We start from the raw sequence: 17,245 nt of genomic DNA on the forward strand, positions 1-17,245 counted from the left end.
GTTCGAATTTCGTGAAAATCGGCCCAAAATTGACAGACAAAAATCACTTTCTTGTTAGCTTGTTCTCTATCCATCTCTCGAAAATGTGGGCGTATCCTGCCTGGCAGCCGCTGGTTAAGTCTGTTTTAAAGAAGACACACTTACCATTATAATTATACAAAAATAAATTAAAAATTTTAAAACAAATTTTATTTCAAAGTCTTCTCAAATCTTGATAAACCAGTGGCTGCCAGGCAGGATACGCCCACATTTTCGAGAGATGGATAGAGAACAAGCTAACAAGAAAGTGATTTTTCTTACAATCAAGGGCCATAATTCAGGAAATTAAAATTCGATATGCGCAAATATCGAAAGGAACTGAGATCTTTGTGTTATAAACTTACATTTCAAGTTTCAACAAAATCGGATAAAAATTGTGACCTCTATAGGGTTCACAACCTTGATATACCATATTTTTACGCTATTTGAGAACGAACGGCAGCCGTTTTGTAGGACAATTTTGGGCCGATTTTCACGAAATTCGAACTCAGCCGTCCTTAGGGTGTAACGGTGACATAATAATACTTTTTTTTAAATCGGATAAAAATTATGACCTCTATAGAGTCCACAAGCTAAAAACGCGATTTTTCGTACAATCAGGGGTCATAATTCAGGAAGTTACGGTCCGATATGTGAGAATATCGAGAACCAAGATCTTTGGGTTATAAACTTACATTTCAAGTTTCAACAAAATCAGATAAAAATTGTGACCTCTATAGGGTCCACAACCTTCATATACCATATTCTTACGCTATTTGAGATCGAACGGCAGCCATTTTGTCTGTCAATTTTGGGCCGATTTTCACGAAATTCGAACTCAGTCGTCCTTAGGGTGTAACGGTGATAATAATACGGTTTTTTAAATCGGATAAAAATTATGACCTCTATAGGGTCCACAAGCTAAAAACGCGATTTTTCGTACAATCAGGGGCCATAATTCAGGAAGTTACGGTCCGATATGCGCGAATAACGAAAGGAACCGAGATCTTTGGGTTATAAACTTACATTTCAAGTTTCAACAAAATCGGATAAAAATTGTGACCTCTATAGGGTCCACAAGCTAAAAACGTGATTTTTCGTACAAACAGGGGCCATAATCCATGAAGTTTCGATCCGATACCTGCCAATATCGAAAGCAGCCGAGATCTTTTGGAGATAAACCTATATTTCAAGTTTCGTCAAAATCGGATAAGAATTGTGACCTGTAGAGTGTCCACAAACAAATTGTGGACGTCCGGACGGACAGGGGCGACGGCATAATACGTCCACATGAAAATGTGGGCGTATAAAAATGATGGGAAAAATGTCTGTCTTAAATGATGTAATTCATTAAAATATTTGTAACTCATTTTAATAAAAAATACATCAATAAACCTGGTATTAAGTATTTTATATGTTCAATATATACTGATTTTAATAAGAAAAATATTTAAAACTCTTTTTCTCTTTTCTAATAAAACCATTACATTTGTTAGATACCCACTGGTACACTTTATAATAAAACATGCCATAAGATAAAAATAAAGTGAAACAAAGATACAATCATAATCAGATTGATCATATTCAATCTATAAAAAAAAAAACATGAATCTATTCAACTCATTTGTGTACTTGCCATATATGGATTGTACTACGTTTAGAAATAGATATACCAAAATTTGTAAATTACTACCATGTGATGCTTTAAAATTTACATTCATTCTTGTTCTGTTTTCAGGTGAACTGTGTTTTGTTTAAAAATCATTTAAACTAAATGAAATTCTTAAAGAAACCAGAGAACTGTGAAAAAACATCAGAACTAAGGTTATTCAAGTGGCCTGATGACTTCTCACATACAAAACTTGGGACTGATATAACAGCTTGTATACATGTACATGACAAGACCTTTGATCCGCTGCACAATCTTTTCAATCAATACACAATCCCCATACATGTAGAAAAAACGAATAAACTACACTCACCTACATATAAAATTTAAATGCGAAAACAAATCTCTACTGTTCAAGTGTAATGTCACTTCAATATTTGCAATGTTGATGTTGTTTCATGGAATGGAAACAAGTATTGATTAAAACTTAACTAATACTGAAGGAGTGTCTCAACACACTTTCAGTCTAACAGATGTAATTTCTTAGTGAATTACATTCACAGCAATTACAAACTTATTTGTCTATATATATAATATTTATAAACAGTGGCTAACAATTACATCACACAACAGGTAAATAGGAAAGCAACTTAGCAATTCAACTATGTTGACCCCAATTTTATCTCATAACCTTAAACTCTATACAAGAAACTCAATGAAACTAAATAAATATGGTGTTAACACGAGAAGAATAGGCAGATTATTTTCCCCAAATAAATAAACTTTGCTAATTAGATAGCATGTAACAGTATACTTTAGATATAATTAATTTCTAAACGGAAATTGTCAATAAATTTCAAGTAGATCGGACGATAATTTATGAAGCTACATGTAGATCATTCACAAGATTCTACAATAACTTGGAAAGTTCAGAAATCACCGAAATTCAATTTTTAAAAAGACCGGATAAATATAGTTTGTACTTTATAGAGTGTTCACAAGAAATTGTGAAACATGGATGGACAACGTAAAACTTTGTAAAGGGGCAATCCTTTACCTTTATCATACCGTCATATGGTAATCTGACATTTGAAAAAAATACTAACCATGTGAGGAATCATTTTAAGATAGTGAAATACTAGGTGCATTACAGTATTGTAAACAAATATTTGTGAGGCCAATTGAATTAAATTAGGAGGTTACCAAGAAAGCAAGCTAAGGAAAAAATATTTGAATAACACCTTTATTTCATCATATGCAGATAATAAGTACATTATAAAAAGGTCAATTTACCCAAAAAATATAACCAGTTAACCACACCTAATAGTAATAAAGCCTTTTTCTACCAATTCAAGATAATCTTTTAAAAGCATTCAATTTATTTTTCTCAAACAATTAACAGACATCTCCAAAACAAAGCAAGCTTACCAAGAATGTATTCCCTTGCTAGATATTACTGGAACAATTAGTAGGCCTACCGATAATGGAAAGTGCAGTTACAAATGTACTGAGTACAATGGGAAAGTCTGATCAGGAGTGATGAAAATATATATTTTTTAGGGCAGGGCAGCATGGGCCAGTATTCTTATTGTCAATTATTTATTTGTTACAAGAAAGAAACAACTGACTTCAAGAACCAACTTTAACTGTACAGAATCTTGGTTAGTTTTCATTTCAAACTTCAATAATTAGTAAGTCTGGAATGGTTCTTCAATCTTTTAACTACTGGAGTGACTGGAACTTATATCTTAAAACATAGATATATGACGTCACCCATTGATGTTTTTAACCAGTATAGGAGAATGTACGCTTTTCTTAAACAATCGTCTATTATTATATTTAATAAAACTGTCCATTATGTATTGAAAATAATGGACAGGTTTACCAATAATACTACATGTAATATACACTTATCTGAAAGATAGGTTGCCAGGCAACGAAACATACGCCCACAGCAGCTAAATCGTCCGGGCAGTCAACAAGAGTTGTCGCATATTTGTACTTTTTTCGGTAATGAAACATAGATAATACACTAAAATCTGATTAAGAGCAATAACTTAGAAAACCATTAGAATTTGTTTGGTTTTTATAAAGTTCTGCCCCATGCTAACGTTTTGTATACAAAACTTTTAATACTGTATCATGGATTTAGCTGTTCCAAGTCATAAAAATTCATTGAAAATAAATATACTTGTTTGTCTCAAGATCTTAAACTCTGTGTATCAATCTGAAGTCAATCGGATATTAACTTTGGCGCCTAGAGCGTCCACAAGATTTTTCAAAGTGATCAAGGGCCATAACTCTGGCAGTTATTATTGGAAATTGCTGAAAATCAATAGGCTTCTTCGTCTCATGACCTTAAACACTGTGTATAAATTTAAAGTCAATCGGATATTAACTTTGGCCTCTAGAGCGTCCACAAGATTTTTTTAAGTGATCAAGGGCCATAACTCTGGCAGTAATTATAGGAAATCGCTGAAAATCAATAGGCTTCTTCGTCTCATGACCTTAAACACTGTGTATAAATTTAAAGTCAATCGGATATTAACTTTGGCCTCTAGAGCGTCTACAAGATTTTTTGAAGTGATCAAGGGCCATAACTCTGGCAGTAATTATTGGAAATCGCTGAAAATCAATAGGCTTCTTCGTCTCATGGTCTTAAACACTGTATATAAATTTAAAGTCAATCGGATATTAACTTTAGCCTCTAGAGCGTCCACAAGCAATTGTGGACGGGGGCAACGACAATATACGACCACATTTCAATGTGGGCGTATAAAAATGAACATGCATTTTGGGATAATTTATTCTCTGAACGAATTAAATTACAGTACATGAAATTACTTTAAAATCTCATAGTTACCGAAATGTCACATGACTCTAGATCGATGATACGTTTTTATACGCCCACATTTTTACACCTTCTTTGTGGACAGTCTACAGGTCTTGACTTGAAATATAGGTATATATCCCAAAGATCTTGGTTACTTTCGGTATTGGCTTGTAATTTGTATGGGACGTAAATTGTACACACTAGAGGTCACAATTTTTAGCCCATTTTGATGAAACTGAACATGTGTGTTTATAACCCAAAGATCTCGATTCCTTGCGATATTGGCGCATAACGGACCGTAACTTTCTGGATTGTGACCCCTGATTGAACAAAAAAACGTGTTTTGAGTCTGTGGAACCTATACAGGTCACAATTTTTATCCGATTTTAAAAAGCATTCAAATATATCACCGTTACACCATAATGACCGTTGAGTTCTAAATCATTTTCGTGAGCAGTCTTTCCACCACACTATGACGGCTATTATCTCCCATATCTAGAACATCACAATTTTTACGGCTATTATCTTCCATATCGAGTATATTACCAAATGTAATCCGTATCCAAATGCTTATCACGTATATTCTCATTATTAATATTTGTTTTCGACTGTGTTATAAACATGTCGTCTCCATGTCGAATATTTTGGACTGCCTGTGTACAAATGTATGCTTGCATTGTATGACTGGAGTGTTTTGTCACATGCATTCATGAGCATGTTGTTTTAAGAACATATCCATTATATATATATTGCGACTTGTTCTTTTAGAAAACTATCCATTATTTGTATCTCTGGTGCCATGTTTTAAGTTTGATAATAGTAGCCTCAGACTGTCCATTATGTAAAATACATGTACAAAGAAAAACTTCGGGGCAACGCCCATCAGTTGTTCTTTCTATTTACATAATGGACAGTCTTCGGCCATTATCCATCACTTACATACATTTATGTATGACAAATAATTCAATACATACAATGAATCAGTTCAAGTCCAGTTTGATCAGTGTAGCACTGGCGTAACCTCAGATCCCCTTGGTATTTGAAATCAATCCGAGTTAACGTCTGTGGTGTTAAGGGTGTGTTAAACATTGATATATACTGAGTGCCATGGAAAATGCATCACTTTTTTTTTCCCAAATATTTTATTACTAGGTGGTTTTGTATGTATAATATTATGCAATACTATGAACTATTGTTTCACACAATGCTCCCAAACGCAAAAAATATCGGCCCGTGTGCAAAAAAAAAAATTGCACGAGATGCACATGAAAAACCCAATATTCACGTGCAGCATTGTGTGTGAGCCCTTTAAAAGCATGTTTTCAACTTAATGTGCAGTACATGAACTGTGAAACGTCAATCTGTCGTAATTTGTTGTTGGACGTGTGAAGGAATCGAGCTAGAGATGCCGAAACTTACTGAAAATCAACGGAATGAAGCCATGGGAATGTTCATTCCGTTGATTTTCAGTAAGTCTCGGCATCTCTAGCTCGATTCCTTCACATGTCCAACAAAAAATTACTACAGATTGACGTTTTTTTTTTTGCACACGGGCCGATATTTTTTGCGTTTGGGAGCATTGTGTGAAACAATAGTTCATAGTATTGCATAATATTATACATACAAAACCAGCTAGTAATAAAATATTTGGGAAAAAAAAAGTGATGCATTTTCCATGGCGCTCAGTATATAATATTAAAACACAATTTATATGGAAAACAATCACTGATTTTATTTCACACTACGTTTCAACAATGGCGGGGTTGGGTGGCCGAATGGTTAGCATGTGCGCGTGGTTATCACAAGGTCAGTCATTGACTGGCCCGGTTTCGATTCCCCGCTTGTACATGACAAGGATAAGCGTCACATTGAAATGTGGTCGTATATTGTCGTCGCCCCCGTCCGTCCGTCCATCCGTCTGTCGTCTTGTGGACGCTCTAGAGGCTAAAGTTAATATCCGATTGACTTTAAATTAATACACAGTGTTTAAGGTCATGAGACGAAGAATCCTATTGATTTTCAGCGATTTCAGATAATTACTGCCAGAGTTATGGGCCTTGATCACTTCAAAATATCTTGTGGACGCTCTAGAGGCCAAAGTTAATATCCAATTGACTTTAAATTTATACACAGTGTTTATGAGACGAAGAAGCCTATTGATTTTCAGCAATTTCCGATAATTACTGGCAGAGTCATGGCCCTTGATCACTTCAAAATATCTTGTGGATGCTCTTGAGGCGAAAGATAATATTTGATTGACTTTAAATTTATACACAGTGTAAAAGGTCATGAGACGAAGAAGTCTATTGATTTTCAGCAATTTTGGATAATTACTGTCAGACTTTAAATTTATATACGCAGCGTTTTTTGGTCATGAGATGAAGAATCCTATTGACTTCAACGGCCAAAGTTATGGCCCTTGATCACTTTGGAAAATCTTTTGACGCTCTAGAGGCTTATGTTATCCGATTTACTTTAGATTGATACACAGAGTTTAAGGTCTTGAAACGAACAAGTATATTGATTTTCAGTGAATTTTGATAACTTGAACAGCTAAATCCATGATATTAACCCATAACCGGTTATTGTCGATTATAATCACAAAAAAAAAATGTGGTCCACAGCAAGAACCTTTTTTATAAGCCGCATTTGAGTATTTAGTTTCGTATTTAATTGATATGGCCATGCATGCGTGTCAGACAGGAACTTGTCTTGTCAAGGGCATTGAGAAAAACATGTCTTTGTTCAACATTTTTTGACGAAAAACGTAATTTAACAATGTCGGGAACGTTAAAGACGCTTAAAGTGGTTGAAATACTTATGAATTATTCAGACTCAGATTATATAGATGACACCGATTCTGAAGACGATATTTCTGATGAAAAGGATTTAGAATGATTTGCAAATTATAGATCAACTTATCCCCTTCAACTTTTTTATTGGTGTCAAGAGTCTATCACTTATAATTATTCGGCAGTAGTCGATTGAAATAGGCATACAAAATATTTCACGTCAGCCTTTCTTTATTTAGCCTGACCATGTCAAAATGACGTCGACTGGTTAGGGGTTAAATATTTCGTATACTAAACGTTAGCATGGGGCAGAAATTTATAAAAACCAAACAAATTCTAATGATTTTCTGATAATTACTTAATGTGTATTATAAATGTTTCATTACTGAAAAAGTAAAAATATGCGACAACTCTTGTTGACTGCCCAGACGATTTAGCTGCTGTGGGCGTATGTTTCGTTGCCTGCCAACCTATCTTTATAAAAGTTTGACCATTTGATGCCTAATTCCAATTGTGATTTCATAAAACCAATTTAAAAAATTTATTTTTGCCGCAAGTGAGAACATTTTGACAAAAACTGTATTTTTAACCTTCAAAACAAACATCTTCTTCACATGAGTGCTATTCAATATTCCTTTAAATTTAAATTTATGATTTTTAATTTCATAAGCAGAAAATGCTCATCTTCGAACTCCATCAAGGCATTGGCCTAATAAACACCTACACCAAGGTTGAACATTCTAGCTCAATCAGAAGGAGAGTTATTGTGTCCAAAAAAGTGTGACGAACAGACAGATGGACGGACAGAGAGACAGACCGGGGGAGGGGGGGTGTTTGATTCCCCAGTTGTACGTGACAAGCAGTAATGTCGCCGGTCCAACCTCGTGGGCGTGGCTCTATCCACCAAAAAACAATAGGGATCATCCTTAGGGTATACAGAATAGGTATGCAATGTTTCAAAAGGATCTGTTAAGAATTGCTGACTTAAGACTACAAACAAATACAAGAAATGGGTGTGGCTCTGCCCCTAGGGGTCGGGCATGCACCAAATATACATGTAATAGAGGTCATCCTTAGGGCGTAAGTATTAAGTATGAAAAGTTTTCAAGACAATCGATTAAGCATTGCGTGCTGTAGGCGACACATACACACAGAAAAAAAATAGGCGTGGCTCTGCCCCGGGGGGGTGGGCATGCACCACAAACAATAGGAATGTTCCTTATAAGGAATAAGTATGCAAAGTTTGAAGATGATATGTTAAGAAATGCAGTCTGTAGATGACAAACAAGAAATGGGCAAGACTCTGCCCCCTGGGGACTGGGCATGCACCAAAAACAATAGGGATCATCCTTAGGGTATAAGGAATAAGTACATGTAAAGTTTTAAGGCAATCAGTTAAGAATTGCAGCCTGTAAGAAACCACAGACACACACACACACAGGGGCAACGGCAATATATACAACAACCAGAACTTCCTACTGATCGGCACCATGCTGTGTGCCATGATGAGGAAAATTTTGCCTGGACATCATGTGCACATTAGTTTTTCTTAAAATCCAAATGGCTAGACAATTTTCCTTGCCAGGCCCTCAATCCTGCACACTGACAGGGGGACATCACTCTAAAAAAATCCTGAGGTACTTTCGCAGTCAAAACCAGAATTTAACCCTACACCTCTTGGTTATTGAGCCAGCTCTTACTCTCTGAGCCACCATGGAATACAATCACTGGTGTATTATGCATAAAGCTAACAGCCTTGATTTTTCAACAAATGCTCTAGCTCTTATCATTTTCAAGCACAAATGATAAGAAACACTTCTCAAACCATCTCGTTATACCATATATATGTATATTTGATATAAATGGCTGTTGTGTTTATAATAATTATATACAACTTACAAGCACTAACATCTGGTGTATTCACATACCACTACGGTACTGTATGTTTTAAGATAATATCAGTATGTCAGTTATTTAATCGTGCCGGTTATTTGAGTATTGGTACATTCCCACAAATACACAACAGATGCATTATGTAATATAAATCTGCCTATAAGCTAGCTATTACTTGGCTTCAAATGTAATATAAATTATTTAAGACATTTATTCACATGACAAGCCTCTTATCAACTTTCTAGATCATATCAGATTCAGAGATTTTTAAAAATTTGACTTGAAACCCTCAAGATTTAAAAATTTAACGATTTATAAAATGGATAATCGAGACTTACTCCTGGTCGTCAAGTATCTTTGCTACGATAATAAATCGTGTGTGCTACATCTTCAAACAGTCATAACATCACCAAGAATAAAGTAATTTGAATGAAATTTTGAATAAATTCATTTTTAATAACTTTTATAGCATGATCGGCTAGCTCCTTAACTAAATCTTACATAATACATCTTTAAGATTATCTAAGTTATAATCCTTTACAGTTAAGTACATCAGTCTGTCAGTATTTTAATATGTCTATGTTTTGATTTACAGTTTCCAGTCTTGATTTGTATTATCTCCCAAAATGACCTAGTTTGTGTCGAGTGGACGTTAAGGAGCTAAATCGCTAATAATAATAACAGAAATGGACAAAAATGGGTCGCAAAGCATGTAGCTCATCAGTTATACATGTTACATTTATATATATAATATGAATGTAAAATGATTTTCATTCAATTGTTTCTGATTTTACTATATAATTTCTAATCAGTTATGTTCGGCGAAATAAGCCAGAAGTCTCAATCCAATAGCAATCTCTAGTGTCTGGTTATTCAAGTCTACACCGACAGTATTTATTGCGCATGCTTGTGTTCCAGATACGTAACCCTTTGACATGACTTGTGGAATATATCTAGCCTCGTTACAAATGACGCTGTACAACCAAAGGTAAAATGTTTATTTTGTCTTAAATTAAAGTTAAATATTGGATATCAGAAGCTCATCTTTTCCCAGTAAGATCACAATATCAGTGTTGATTTAAGATGACAAATAATTTGTGTTTTCAATGTCAAAGACTTTGGATGATAATGAATGAGTTAGAGACTAAGCTACTTTAACCCATATTGTAACATGGATGGGAAATCTTCGTTTGTTTTTTTCGTTGAATAAGCAGATTGTATTCCTATAGTAGATTGGGTGTAGCTTAACTGTGCAATAACTAGACATGTTCAATGTTATTGCACACTTTTGCTGGTTTACACTAGTTTTAGTAGACATCATATAGAGAACTGGGGTGGGTTTTCTGTGCAATAACAATAAGCATGTTGAGCAGTTGTCAATGTTACAAGTCATTTATAGCACGCTTCATTCGTTAACAGGTCTAACCCCTCGGCCTTCAGCCTCTGGTTAAACCTGTTAACTCATGAAAGCCGTAGGTACTTATATTTCTCTCTCTCACTTTATTATGCCTAAACACACTCACACTGAAAAGCTTTAGCCTAAAAATTATTCTCATCTAAATTATAAGTACTGGTACATTGTAAATTGTTATTTTTATCTTATCTTCCAATCCATCTGATAAAATTATGATATTTAGCCTAGTGTCAAAAATGATGATTGTCATTTATACTTAATTTAAGTTAATAATATAAAACAAAATTGAGAAACATTTCCTTGATTCATATAGCCCACTGTCACAGTGACTGTGGTGTATGCCCGTCTTCATTAGCCCGGTCGGAGCAGAACAGTGAGTTATACGTTATACCCGATTTCGTCTCATTTCTGTGAAATTCCACAATAGTCTACCAGTACCAGTATTGGATTCAAGACGGCTCTATTTCAGTATCGCACCTCTACCAGTTCCCGGGGTCGTAGAGACTTGAAATTTTCAGGGGATGTTCAGGTGGGCTAGCAATGACCTCACACAAAATTTCAGCCGAATCGGACAATAACTTTTTATTTTACCTTAGTTTAGCTTCTATAAGAGATAAGTTTATCCGATTTTGACGCCATTTTGTTTGTTGACTATTTAGGCTCGAATGACGTCATATGTGGATTGTGGGTTAGGGCAAGGGCTAGGACCTGTAGATTTCGTCAAGATGTAGACAGGAATAGCCCTAACCCTAACCCTGTCTTGTTATTCGAGTCTAAATAGCCAACAAACAAAATGGCGTCAAAATCGGATAAACTTTCTCTCGTATAAGCTAAACTACAGTAAAATAAAAAGTTATTGACAGATTAGGCTGAAATTTGGTGTGAGGTCATGGCTAGGCCCCATGAATACCCCCTGAAAATTTCAAGTCTCTATGATCATGGGAACTGGTAGAGGTGCGATACTGAACCTCTACATCAGACTGACATGATGAAAACGCACTCGCCAACCCAATGACTACTCGTTTCCTTTAGAAACACTAGACCGACAGACTGGGTTTATATCTCTGTATTCATAGAATTTGAAATGCTTATTTTCTTACCAAAATAAAATATTTATAAAGATTCTGGCAAAAATAGTTGCTTCTGCCGAACATCATTTTAAATTCTCGCGTGATTCTGCGAGTCAATTAATCACGTGATGTAAACAAACTACTGTAAATGAAAGTAGATGATTGGTAGCAAAACATGAAAACCACCCACTGTGTCTGTATCACTGATCTCTATAAATAATTATTTATAGAGATCAGTGGTCTGTATCTGTTCGTGAATTATTCATCTGTTGTGATATTTCGTTTTAATATTTCGTGCCTCCGTTAAGTTCATCTTTTGATATCTAAGGTGAAAAGACGGGGATGCGGTCATAACGGCTATATATTCCTATATTAAATGCCAACGGCGGCAACGGACAAAATGTATTGTGGTCGAAAGGGGGTCCTACAGTATATTCACATTGGTCATAACGGTAGGATGATGACCCGTGCAGTGAAAATTTACCCTACAGAAAGTTGTATGGTGGCTGTTAGCGGCCATCTAAATCGTCGCCTTATGAAGAAGGCGACAAGTCGACGAAATCAACCCGCCGACACGACAAAATAACCCGACGATCGTCGCCTCGTGTCGGCGGGTTGATTTCGTCGACTTGTCGCCTTCTTCACAAGTCGCAATTTAGATTCATTTGAATGGCCGCTAACAGCCACCATAAAGTTGGACTCGACACGGCGAAAGTGCACGCTGCTGTGGCTTGTCTCGAAGTGATTTCTCGCTATAACTATTACTACTAAAAAAAATCTATTGTTGACGATTCTGAATAGCAGTAATATTTAGATTTTTATACGCCCACATTTTCATGTGGACGTATTATGCCGTCGCCCCTGTCCGTCCGTCCACAATTGTTTGTGGACTCCCTACAGGTCACAATTCTTATCCGATTTTGACGAAACTTGAAATATAGGTTTATCCCCAAAAGATCTCGGCTGCTTTCGATATTGGCATGTATCGGATCGAAACTTCATGGATTATGGCCCCTAAAATCACGTTTTTAGCTTGTGGACCCTATAGAGGTCACAAGTGCGAAAGTGCACGCTGCTGTGGCTTGTCTCGAAGTGATTTCTCGCTATAACTATTACTACTAAAAAAAATCTATTGTTGACGATTCTGAATAGCAGTAATATTTAGATTTTTATACGCCCACATTTTCATGTGGACGTATTATGCCGTCGCCCCTGTCCGTCCGTCCACAATTGTTTGTGGACTCCCTACAGGTCACAATTCTTATCCGATTTTGACGAAACTTGAAATATAGGTTTATCCCCAAAAGATCTCGGCTGCTTTCGATATTGGCATGTATCGGATCGAAACTTCATGGATTATGGCCCCTAAAATCACGTTTTTAGCTTGTGGACCCTATAGAGGTCACAATTTTTATCCGATTTTGTTGAAACTTGAAATGTAAGTTTATAACCCAAAGATCTCGGTTCCTTTCTATATTCGCGCATATCGGACTGTAACTTCCTGAATTATGGCCCCTGATTGTACGAAAAATCGCGTTTTTAGCTTGTGGACCCTATAGAAGTCATAATTTTTATCCAATTTAAAAAAAAACGTATTATTATATCACCGTTACACCCTAAGGACGGCTGAGTTCGAATTTCGTGAAAATCGGCCCAAAACTGACAGACAAAATGGCCGCCCTTCGTTCTCAAATAGCGTAAAAAAATATGGTATATCAAGGCTTTGGACTTTATGGAGGTCACAATTTTAATCCGATTTTGTTGAAACTTGAAATGTAAGTTTATAACACAAAGATCTGGGTTCCTTTCGATATTTGCGCATATCGAATTGTAATTTCCTGAATTATGGCCCTTATTGATTGTAGCAAAAATCACTTTGTTTTTAGCTTGTTCTCTATCCATCTCTCGAAAATGTGGGCGTATCCTGCCTGGCAGCCGCTGGTTGGTTATTACAGCAGCTTTAGAAATTACTTTCATTTTAAATTGCTTTATCATTAACTGTACTGTTAGGGGCGGCATCTTTTGGTTTAGTACAAATAATATCTCTGAAACACTTGCGTTAGGCAAGAACTAGTTTTAGTTAGCAATAATAATATATTATTGATGTTAACAACAATGAATCGGAGGCATATAAACAACAGATTACAACAAGGTTTGTGGCCTGAAACATTCTTAGAGAAGTCGCCTCCCTTATCAATTAAACAAATGAAATGAGGTTTACCATTCAACTGTTCTGCACAGACTGGCTTAATGCATGTATATGTGCTACAGTGTGCTATGAGGGAAACTTTGCCTGGATACTTGCACTACAACCTACTTTAATTTCAAATTCCAACTGCTATAAGGGTTATTTTACGGACATGCCAATGTGTACACAGGACCTTGATTTTTAGTCCCATCCGAACAACTATACTCAGGGGAGTACATAACGAGTTTGTTTGGGGGGGGGGGGGGTGTTTAGCCAAAATGCGACCGACTGATGCCCATACCCCTAGTACGAGCGACGCAGTCAGGAGCCGAGCACCACAGGTGCGAGTTTTGTAGGGGCCATGTGCAGTAGCGGATCTAGATAGGGGGGGGGGGGGGTCCAAATCTAGGGCGCCTCCCCAGCCACAATCCCACCCTACAATGAATTCAACAAAATACTGGCTATAACATGAAGCGTCCCGGTAGAACATAGATGGTATTGTATAATTATATAGTTGTTTGCCGATCGTTGTCTCGCTGGAAAGCAGTTTTATTTAAGTTGACATAAAGTTTATGTCATATATGATTGTGTCTATAACACTGAGCAGCCTGAGAAAATTTTGAAAAATTGAGTCAATATCTTGGCATTTGAGGTCATTGCTGGGAGAAATTCTTGTGGACGAGAGGACCAGAAATGTGAGTCAATTAGACAAAATCTCGAGATCTGCCCCTGTCAATTCCTCCTGTTTTGCAAGAGTTGACAGAACTTTTGTATATTCTGACGCCCCACGACCCACACACCAGTGCCAGTGGTACTACTAACATAACTAGGCAGTTCAGTATAACCGTGAATACGATAGTGCTGAGCCAGTATAAGACAACAGAGGAGTGGAAGAATGATGTTATAATGGAATGTGTAACCGAGCTTTTAATTTTTGGGACTGGGCCTGACAATTTTAGTCAATGTCATGGCAAATGGATCCAAATTCTCGTTAACGGGAGGATAAGAAATGAGACAGAATATTGAGGCCTATCTGTCAATGTCGACTGTTTTGTGAGAGTAGAACTAACAATTCTACAGCCTTTTGACCCACGACTCACTCACTAGTGGTACAACTAACTGGGCGATTCACTGCAACTGTGAATATTATAGTGATGAGATAGTATAAGACAGAGAAGGAGTTGAAGAATGATGGCATAATGGAATTGAGCGCCGATATGTAACTGAGCTTTTAATTTTTGAGGACTGGGCCTGAGGGCACTTTACCTCAATGGGGCGCTTACTTGGTCTCTGAAATGCCCTGGACTTTGGGGAGAAATTTTGCAGAATTCTGATGGTCAGAAAACACCCCATTAATTCATTTAGTCTGAGACCGACTGCGGTGAGCACTTTTTTTTTTAGACCGACTATTTTTTTGCCATGGGGTGAAAAACATTTTTTTCAAACATGATAAGTCGACAAGGTTATTTTATACTAAAGTTTTGCGTGAGAAGAGTGACGTGTGCAGTGAGCACTTATTTTAATACCGACTGCTCATATCTTACGACCGACTGCACTGATTTTGCGACCGACTAGTATTTGGGATCTATTCTGGCATTATTTGTTTACCTCATTAATTTTGAGACCGACTGCAGTGACTGCACTTATTTTGAGACCGACTATTTTTCTCCCTGGGGGAAATTTTGTTCTTAGACCTACATACTCACAACAGAATAAGAGTGAAACCCATCATTTTTTCAAACATGATAAGTTGACAAGGTTATTTTATACTAAAGTTTTGCGTGAGTAGCGTGACGTGTGCAGTGGGACTTATTTTGATACCAACTGCTCTTATTTTCCGACCGACTGCACTGATTTTGCGACCGACTATTTTATTTAAGGTCATGAGACGAAGAAGCCTATTGATTTTCAGTGATTTCCGATAATTACTGCCCGAGTTATGGCCCTTGATCACTTTGAAAAATCTTGTGGACGCTCTAGAGGCTAAAGTTATCATCTGATTGACTTCAGATTGATACACAGAGTTTAAGGTCTTGAGACGAACAAGTATATTGATTTTCAATGAATCTTTATGACTTGAACAGCTAAATCCATGATGTTAAAAGTTTTATATACTAAACATTAGCATGGGGCAGAACTTAATAAAAACCAAACAAATTCTAATGGTTTTCTGATAATTACTTAATGAGTTGTTACGCTTAATCAGATTTTAATGTATTATAAATGTTTCATTACCGAAAAAAGTAACAATATACGTCCACATTTCAATGTGGGCGTATAAAAATATGCGACAGCTGCTGTGGGCGTATGTTTCGTTGCCTGGCAACCCATCTTTTGTAAAGAAAAGACCGGTCATAATCTGTTAATCCACATATGGGTCATGTTTTCAAACAATTATGCCTGTGATTCTATGTCATTATAGTTGAAAAGCAGCTCCTCCGTCACTTCAATGTGGCTGGTTGCCGTAAAGAATAAATGAGGTCATCTGCACTTACGTAAATCATTCACGTTTACCATCAAGTTCGTGCAGCAGGCAGAATGGTTAATCGGTGGATTGATGCTGCCACCACCATCGCACCAGTGGAATATTATGTTACAATAGAAATAAAACATTAACCCAATTTTGGACATTCTGGACTTGCCCTCGGACCGACTCCGATGGATGGCTTTGTAATCAATAACTGCACCTTGGCTTTGGGGATCAGTTTCAGGGCGAAAATCCCCTCTACCATGACCTGCTAGGTTTCTCTTATGATGACCAGAGGCGAAGCCGTGAAATATATATTGGGGGGCGGGGGGGGGGGGGGTCTGCAAATGAAATTATATAAAATGTTGACAATCTGTGACGCCAGAGGCACGAGGCAGTCCCATAAAAAAATTTTTAAAGTTTCAGTCTTCTGTAAATACTGTTTTGGCATATTTTACGGGGTTAAACTAAAACATCACACCAATACAATGTTTATCATGTTTAAGTCAGGGGGTGCCGTATGCATATTGGGATATGTACAGGTTTTATACAGATAGAATCTTCACTAATCCTTATAATTGTTGTAAATAAATAGGAGTTAGGGCCTACTATCTAAATTTTTGGGGGGTTCAAGTATATTCAGACCCCCCCCCCCCCCCCCCCCCCGAAAAACAATTGGGGGGTCGCCCCCCCCCCCCCACCATGTGTGACGCTCATATGATGATGACATATCCAAAGGAATTTAGTTAATTTGGTGATATATGTCATCTTCTAAGCCAATTTATCTTGTCTGTGTTTACAAGATGCGAGGTAATTCAATTTTAAAATATTAAATTTTCTTTGTGAAAAAAAGGTAAATGTGGATAAAACAATATTGACAATAATATAGACTACACATTATACTAGCCACACAATTGGTGCCATAAAATTATAAGTAAATCCATCTCAGTATATGGCCTAA

The 17,245-nt window shown here is 36.6% G+C and overlaps 1 protein-coding gene across 4 annotated transcripts in view; it reads right to left on the reverse strand.

The window, feature by feature from the left end:
• LOC126807687 (GTPase-activating protein skywalker) overlaps positions 1-11,728 on the reverse strand; it is a 79,497-nt gene extending 67,769 nt beyond the window's left edge. The window contains exon 1 of one of the 4 annotated variants that reach the window (XM_056102413.1): positions 11,660-11,728. The gene's annotated coding sequence lies outside the window, so the exon portion shown is untranslated. Of the gene's footprint in view, positions 1-10,853; positions 10,872-10,950; positions 10,972-11,150; positions 11,234-11,659 lie in introns of those variants that run through there. The other 3 variants (XM_056102423.1, XM_056102432.1, XM_056102439.1) reach the window with 3 other exon arrangements.
• Positions 11,729-17,245: the final 5,517 nt, after the last annotated feature.

This window comes from Patella vulgata, chromosome 1 (genome assembly GCF_932274485.2).
Source record: "Patella vulgata chromosome 1, xgPatVulg1.2, whole genome shotgun sequence".
Lineage (NCBI taxonomy): Eukaryota > Metazoa > Mollusca > Gastropoda > Patellidae > Patella > Patella vulgata.